The following is an 8,177-nucleotide window of genomic DNA, read 5'->3' as shown; positions in this document are numbered from 1 at the left end:
AGTTGACTAATATTGATTTATGACAAAGCATTAAATGTTTTTTCTTCTTTTAAATCCTGCTGTTTGAGGCTTTTTTTTTTTGATCACCACCACTGGCATAAAAGCCTAAAGAGCCCGACCAGCGACCAGCCGTCGGTGTATCGATGGATTTAAATGGCTCGGCTCCCATTTGTGTGAGTGCAGTTAGGAGGCGCCCTTGGGGCTGAGCCTGCAGGATCTGGTGACCTATTTCTGGATCCATAACGTGGTCACAGTCCACTGTGTGCAGCCGATATCCCCCCTGCTGACCACCGTCAACCCCTCCCACCGCGGGTCTTATATCACCATGGGAACAATGACATCATCACCGTGGGGCGGGGCTGATGTGATGAGATGCAGAGAGTTTAAATGATCCTGAAGGGTGAACATCAGGTTACAAGCTGAGTTTACTTGCAGGAAACATGCAGAAGGTGCCCATGGTAATTAATTTCCCCGTCTTTAGTCATGTTTTATTCTCTTTTGGCGGAGGATAATTGAATCTGACTGCATTGTCGCGGTGATTCCGGCGATGACTAAGTGTTGCATCAGTCACTTGTGCTGTGGATAATCCGCAGAAGATGGTTTTCTTTTATAGAAACTAGTTCCATTTGATTCAGAGGCAGCGAAATCTCCAAACTACCTGCTTGAAGTTAAATTCTCTGACATCCATCAGCCAGAAAATCATCAAATCATCAAATAAGGAAGGACGGCAAGGCAAAGAAGAGCTGAATGAGTCTATAGAAGAACAGAAAAATAACCTGCCTCCTGTTTAGATCGTTAGATTTCAGTTATTTGTCAAGAAAAAGCAGTGAAAAATTATTCTCCTCAAATAGGAGACTAAACATGAAATATCACTGTTAGACTTGAGGTCAAACAAAATGAGACGAAACGTTCTGGAAACTTTTAATGAGCACTTTTTGTTTCTGTTTTTGACATTTAATGAGCTAAATTATTATTTTATTAACTGGGAAACTAATTGATAATGAAACCAGTTGATGAAATACATTAAGTGTTTTATCGCAAGCTCACGTCACTGAAAGTTTTTGAGTTGATGTATTTGCTGATCTCATGTCTCATTAGCTCGATCGTCACTTGTGCAGCAGTTTGTTTTTGCTCCTGTCACATTTTTGCTCATCTTAAAAGGCTCATGTGCAATTTAAGTTATTAATATCCTCAGTCCTGCACCTCCTATGGAAACAGAACAACCATAGCTAAAAATCTTGTTGAATTTCTTGTACTAGTTCATTTACAGATGTCAAAACAACCTGGAATCAACTCATTTTAAAGTGGCCACAGAAAGGAACTAGTGACGAACCATAAATGCTTCACTAACTTTTAAAAATGAATTTGTCTCCATACTTGTCTTCTCCCTGCTGTGTGCCAACAACGCCTGGTCACAGCTGAGTCAGGAAGTCACTTTTTACAGAAACTGGTTATGTCAAAGGGCTGCAAGGTAGCTCGGTGGTTAGCATCATCTAGCCTCGCAGCTAGAAGGTCACCGGTTCTCATCCTGTTGAGGACACCCGGGATCTTTCTGGGTGCATGTTCTCCCCGTGCAGCGTGGGTTCTCTCCGGGTTCTCCGGCTTCCTCCCACACGGTCCAGAAACATGTTGAGGTTAATTGGTGATTCTAAATTGTCCGTAGGTGTGAATGTGAGTGTGCTTGTTGTCTGTCTCTAAGTGTAGCCCTGGGATAGGCTCCAGCCCCCCATGACCCTAGTGAGGATTAAGTGGTGTATAGATAATGGATGGAGGTTATATCAAAGTACTTTTTTTGTTGTTAAATATATAGAATAATTTGATTTAGGTTAAAATATTACAATTTTAAGCTTAGATTTTTATTTATTTTTCAAAGGAACTCACACACAAGTTGACTTTTTTTTTCAGTTTTTACCATTTTTGGCTTTGATATTTTCATTTTTCTTAAACAACAAACAAAAACAACTAATGATTTATTTTTCTTCATTTGTTTTGTTTTGTTTTTCAGCACCTAAATGCTTCTCAACCCCACTGGTAGGTTTTAGCATTTCGAGAGTTAATTGACATGATGAGGCTAAATGTGCTTTTGCACTAGTTTGACATAGTGAACACTAACATATTTTTAAATTACTAGTTGTTGTTTATATATGACTTGTGTATGACATCCATCAAGTATCAGCTAAGAATAATAATATCTTGTTAGAACCACTGTACCTACTGTGATAAAATCCCAGTGCTCCTCTACTACTGTTATTACGGCACTTAATCTGGAAGGCGTGCAGTCGCTCCCCTGCTCCTCGTACATGGCTGCGTGTTTGTGCGTGCACGTGCCTCGCTCGTCATGCTGGTGTTCACCATTTACACACTTCATTCACACTTCACTGGCAGCCCTCATTATGCTTCAATCCCCCACATGTCTTGCTGAGTCAACGAAACATAATCCGCCCGTGGAAGAGGAAGCCACTGGGTTCTGGGTTGATTACAGGTCGCAGCAACCTTCGCTGTCCTGCCGTTCCCCTCACGGATCCTGTGCAGAGGGACAGATAGCCATCTTTTACTGCAGGTTGCTGTGTTTGCAAGGCTTGTGGTGCTAGTTCGGTTCGAAATGAAGCAGTTTTTTTGAAAGAAGGTGTTTTTTTATATATATATTTTTTTACCATTTACCTCCATCTGTAATGATTCTACAGTAGATTTATGACAATTTAACCATTCGCACACATTCCTATATCGTATAATGTGCACGATTAAGCCGTTGGAGTCAAGTGTTCGTCATAAAAAAAGCAACAGAATCATAGTGTTCAGGCTCCAATAACGATTGTTTTCACTACTCATAAATCTGCAGGTTATTTCATGAATATTTGAACAGGTTAGCCTGTAAGATTGCTTGCTTTTTCTGACCAGCAGACACATTTAAGATGCTGCTATTCAAGATAAAGCACTGACTCACATGTGAGGAGATGCACCAGAAGTATCTTTTTACTAAAATGCAGTCTACTAACCATTTTTCACACATCGTATTCAGTAAAATGCATCAACAAGCATTTGGATTCTGGTATTCCAGCCTTCAACTAGCCATTATTGTCATTATTGATGAATCTGTGGATCATTTTCTCAATCAATCGACAGTTTCGTCCATAAAATGTAATCAACACGCCAACACATGGAGCAAGCGTTTGTTGGAAAATGCAACTAAATTAAAGTTTTGGGGCTTTTAACTCACCATCATTTTCATTATTCATTAATTTATTTTCCCAATCAATCGACAGGTTCGTCTATAAAATGTGGTCCACTTGCAAAAAAGAGTCGATGTCACCACTTTGTTTGAAGAGATGTTCAAGATATAAAGAACGAAGAGCACCAGCACATATTTACATGTGAATATGAGCCAATTTTCTGCTTTAAATTGATAAACAATTAATCAATTTTTTTTTTAAATAGCTAGTCATTTAAGCATTTGTAAAATAAAAAATTAAGAGTTTGTATTTGAACATCAGTTTCATCATCATTCCGGCAAAGAAAAATCAAGTTTGCAAGTCAGTTTCTGATCACATCAGTTGCTGTGTTTACATTGACAACATTTCTACAACCTTATTAGAACCCTCCTGATTAGAGAGCCCAACTAAACAAAGTGATCTGATTAGATTTGCTTCCCAAGTGGTTCTTGAAGATTGTTTTTCTCAACTTCACTGAGAAGATGTGACTGATTCAGTAGAAGAAAATGACCCACATTGTGTCCCCAGAACTATTTATTTGCATTTCTGCTCTTCTCTCTAATGAAGCTTCAGCACAAGAAGTAGGACCTTTACAGCTCACCTAGAGAAGTAAACTTAGTGCCCCTTCTTCTGCAAAACACCAGGAGAAAGGTGGGAAAGACTGAGTAACATGAAGGATATCCTCATTCCCATCAGAAGTAATTGATCAGATGAAGATTTTACATTGTTATAAACTATAATATATTCATTTCTATTCTTACTGAGCTTTTATTCCGATGATTCGTGGAACGCTTGGATCCACGTGAAAGCAGCTTTTGTCTTTTTTGGAATAAATTCTCAGACTGTATCTGCGAAAACCCAAGTAATTGTGTGTTAATTAGGCATGATGATGTAAATTTGCGACCTTTTTATCGGATCGCTGCTGCGCCTTCACTTTATTTGCTTACAGTTGCAGAGATGTTCAGAAATATGAGCTCAAAATGCTAATTCACTGCTTGTCGGATGTGGGACGGGGAAAGCAAAAGCTCGTAATTTACAGAATGTCATTAAGGAATCAGAATGTTGGTTTAACGAACAACACAGCGTCCAGGGATGAAGCTATATTACTAATCATGCAATGAATGACTGGATAGAAATTAGATAGCAAACACAATGGCTCTCCAACAGACACACACTTGCACGCACAGACCTCCACACACACACACACACTGGGCCGCTCACACAGAGGATTAAGGCCAGGTTGGCCTACTGAGACAGGCTGCCAGTGATTCCATCCTCCCTCCTAAATGGATGGTGACATTCCGATGTGAGCGGCGCTCCATGGAGGCGTGATGGGTGACCCAGATCGGGGTGGGGTATGGTGTGTGTGTGTGGGGGGGTTGGTGAGGTCGGATTAGGGCCGGGGTGGGGCGGCGAAGTCGGTGGTGGAGGAGAGGGATGGAAGGTAGAGCGGAGTGGTGGTGGGGGGTGAAGACGACGGTAGTGAAAAGACAAAGAAAAGAAGAAGTCAGACGAGCCTCAGGCCTGCCGCCACACCTTCTCCTCTCCTTTTATAAGAGATCACGCCAGCATGTTCGATTTGAGACATCAATCCTGAGATGTGATGGGATCTGACAGTCCCTTTTTTTTTGAGTGCTGTTGATTTAACCCTTTCAAGATCAGGCCTCTGTGATGGTTCACATGCTGAGCAGCTGCGGGGGAACTGCTGGGCTTCTCGCCTTTCTGAGAATACAACAATCAAACATGGTTTATTGGTGTGGGGGCGCTGTACAATAGGTGATGGCATTATTTCTCAACGGGGTACCTTTAGCTTCTGTTTTAGAGCTGAAGAGGAGGTTGGTTTTCGTCTTGCCATATAGTTTTATCTGCTTTTAAAAGGTTTGTTTGTAGATTATGGCTTCGGAGAGAGTGATTGTGATGGAAATAAAAACACAATATGAGGTTTTCCATGCGTGGAAATTCCAATCTACTGCTTTTTTATGTTGGTAAAGACGCCCGTTTTATCGTTTTCTCTCTAACACAATGCGACTCGTAAACCCTTAAAGGGGAGCGATGAGGGAGGGCAGTGCCAGATCACATTAACCACACGAGGATGACGGGGTGTGCCTGGAGAGCTGGCAAACTCAGAGTGGCACGAGTTCACGATCGAATGTTGTTGGAGTCCCAAAGTTAGAGAATGAGTGAAGGTCAAAAGTCAAATTCCTTCTGTTTACATATTGGACCCATATCTACTGTACTTTTGCGGTTGTTGAGGGTACATGGAAAGATTTGAAGCTAGTAATTACATTTTTGTTTAAAATATACATCCACATATAAGTGGAGTTGTATGGAGAGGTCAAGAAAACCAGCTAGCAGAGGGGTAAAGACGTCTAAACAGCTAGTTAGCTAGAAATAGTGGATAAATGATAGAAATAGCAAACTGCAGGGAAAGTACGCTTCAATTAGTTAGCTAAAAGTATGAAGAAATAGTTTAACAATAAAATTAAAGGAATAGAAAAAACAGCGAAATGTCTTAACGGTATAGTTGGCTAAAAGTAGCGGCTAACTGTAGAAATAGCTAACTGCAGTACAAGTATTAAACACGTCAATTAGTTAGCGAAAAGTATTGAATAAGTAGTTTCATTATTAGATTTGAAAAAAATTATGTACAAACATCTAAAAGTATAGACTATAGTTGGCTAAAAGTAAAGAATAAGTAGTTTAATAATTAGATAAAAAGTAATGTACAAACAGCTAATAGAAATGTTGTGGATTAGCTAGGAGTAGCTAGCTACACTACAAGTATGAAACACTTAAATTAGTTATGAATAAGTAGTTTAAGAATTAGATAAGAGTCATGTACAAACAGCTAAAAGTATCGACTTTATAGTTGGCTAAAAGTTGTGGATAAATGGTAGAAATTGCTCGCTACAGCTAAAGTATAAACACCTAAATTAACCAAAAGTAGTAAATGATTAGTTTATTAATTGGATAAAGGAATGGACAAGCAGCTTGAAATGTAAACTGTACTTAACAAAAAGTAAAATGTATAATTAAGAGAAAGTCTAAAAATTTGAAGTAGTTAAAATGGTGACCTTCTAGCTGAGAAGTTGCCGTAAAGCTAGTTTGATTATAGAAATAAAAAAAAATATACAAATAGTTTGCTAGGTATCTTAAAATAAATTGGCAAAAAAACAGTAAATCAGCTAATCATAGTGTGTATATACTGTTGAAATAGCTTAAAGAAAATGTTAAACAGCCAAAAACTGCTCAAAGCTGTTAAAATAGCTGCCGAAGAATCAAGAATGAAAGGTTCTAGTCGCTAACCTTTCTGGGTAAATGGTTGAAACGTCTAACTTCTGTTTTGAAAACTGTTTTGTACGACTATCGACTTTTATATAACTTTAATATCAAATGACATCAAGTTTATAATCAGTTCAAACGGACACATTTTGAAAATGGCAGGTGGTGCTGAGGAACCAAATTGAGGTTACCTTAAGGACACCTGGTCCACAGGTGAGACCAGACTGTCTGGTGATGTGAATGTCATTTCATTAAGCAGTAAAGCGATGCTGCTAAACAGTAGTAAAACAGAAAAAGGAGGTCAGTGTGGCTCTAAACTGGTTGCGTAATTGCCAACAGCTTGACTCACGAGGGTCATTTGGGTACGATTACTCTAACGTAGCACCGATTCTACCAGTTTTCCTTAAGCTACTTAAGCTACTAATTAAAAAGTCAGTACTTCTTAGGATGTAATGAAAGAGGTGTTTGGACCTGGGTACCCCTGGGCATGCCGATACACGCCTTTAAGTTAAAAGGTGAGCTGTCTCAGTAATTTAGTGCCTTTGTATGAAATAAAAACAGCTTTATGTAAGCGGCCGAGGTTGCCGGCATCCTTTGAAAGGACAAGCGCGGCGCGATGTTGCCAAAACAGCAGCCGAAAAGCAGGTCAATGCAATTCTACACCAGCATCAGCAACAATGTGGCGCACCAGTTTTCTTCCTTAGCAACAGCTGGGACTCGCCTCGCCCCTGTGACGGAGCCCTGGGCTGAGATTTTTCAGTCTCAGACAGTTTGGCCCAGTATCTCTGAGTGTCAGTAGGTCTTCCTCCTCCTCCTCCTCTTCTTCCTCCCTCTCCTCTGATCTCCACATCCTCGCACTGCAGCAGACATTAGCCCCGATCGCCTGTCGTCATGCAGCGCTGCAGGGAAGGAGGGGAGGCAGGCTTTTCCTTTCTTTCTGAAGAGATGGAAAGAGGGATGAGAAAGGAAATGAGAAAGGGGCGATACCATTTTGCACAGAGGAAAATTTTTGCTTTATTGCTGAGAGTTAGGCGAGACAACTGACCTCTCTCGCGTCTCGGCAGCAGAGGAATATGAAAAGATGAATCAGAAAAGGCTTAGGAGGTTAGGACAGAAAGGCTCAGGAGAAAGGAGGAAATGAGACGGACGGATGAGAAAGAACCGCTGATAATTTGTTATGATGAAATTAGCTGCAGCTGCATGATTGTAATGACCCTGTTTGGGCTGCCAGCCATGGGAGGGCCCCCTGCTAGTGTTTGAAAACCAACATTTATGTGTTTCCTCCATGAAGAGAAAACGCTGCTTTTATGAGGGTACGTGCTTGATTAGAATGTCGACACTTTGCTCGAACCTTTTTGTCTTTATAATTGGTGCTGAAGAGCTTGTTGCGCTCGTAGTGGGAGCTAATTGTCCGCCACGCGTCGCACTCGTACGTCTGGATGGGGGCAAACCCATCTGCCGGACCCCCACAAGACCTGTTCCAGTTGCCACGGTAACAGCCTCCTCATCTGCGGTGAGGGGATATGAAGGGTGTGTTCATCTGTTTTTTTTTTTTTATTGAGCTTTCTGCGGCACGGTGGAACACATTTTTATAATTACGCATTGTTTTGATGCTCTCCACTAATTACCCACGTTTGTTTATTGTGGTTGACGCTGATTCCATTTGGTTAATATTTTCATCCAAGC

The 8,177-nt window shown here is 40.6% G+C and overlaps 1 protein-coding gene across 1 annotated transcript in view; it reads left to right on the top strand.

The window, feature by feature from the left end:
- The window catches only part of LOC103357963 (microtubule-associated protein 2-like), a 70,974-nt gene that overhangs the window by 40,132 nt on the left and 22,665 nt on the right, over nucleotides 1–8,177 (top strand). The window lies entirely within an intron of this gene.

The sequence above is a fragment of the Stegastes partitus genome, unplaced genomic scaffold (assembly GCF_000690725.1).
Source record: "Stegastes partitus isolate 25-593 unplaced genomic scaffold, Stegastes_partitus-1.0.2 Scaffold284, whole genome shotgun sequence".
Taxonomy (NCBI): domain Eukaryota; kingdom Metazoa; phylum Chordata; class Actinopteri; family Pomacentridae; genus Stegastes; species Stegastes partitus.
The sequence above is the reverse complement of the archived record's forward strand: the minus strand, read 5'-3'. Positions and strand labels throughout refer to the sequence as shown.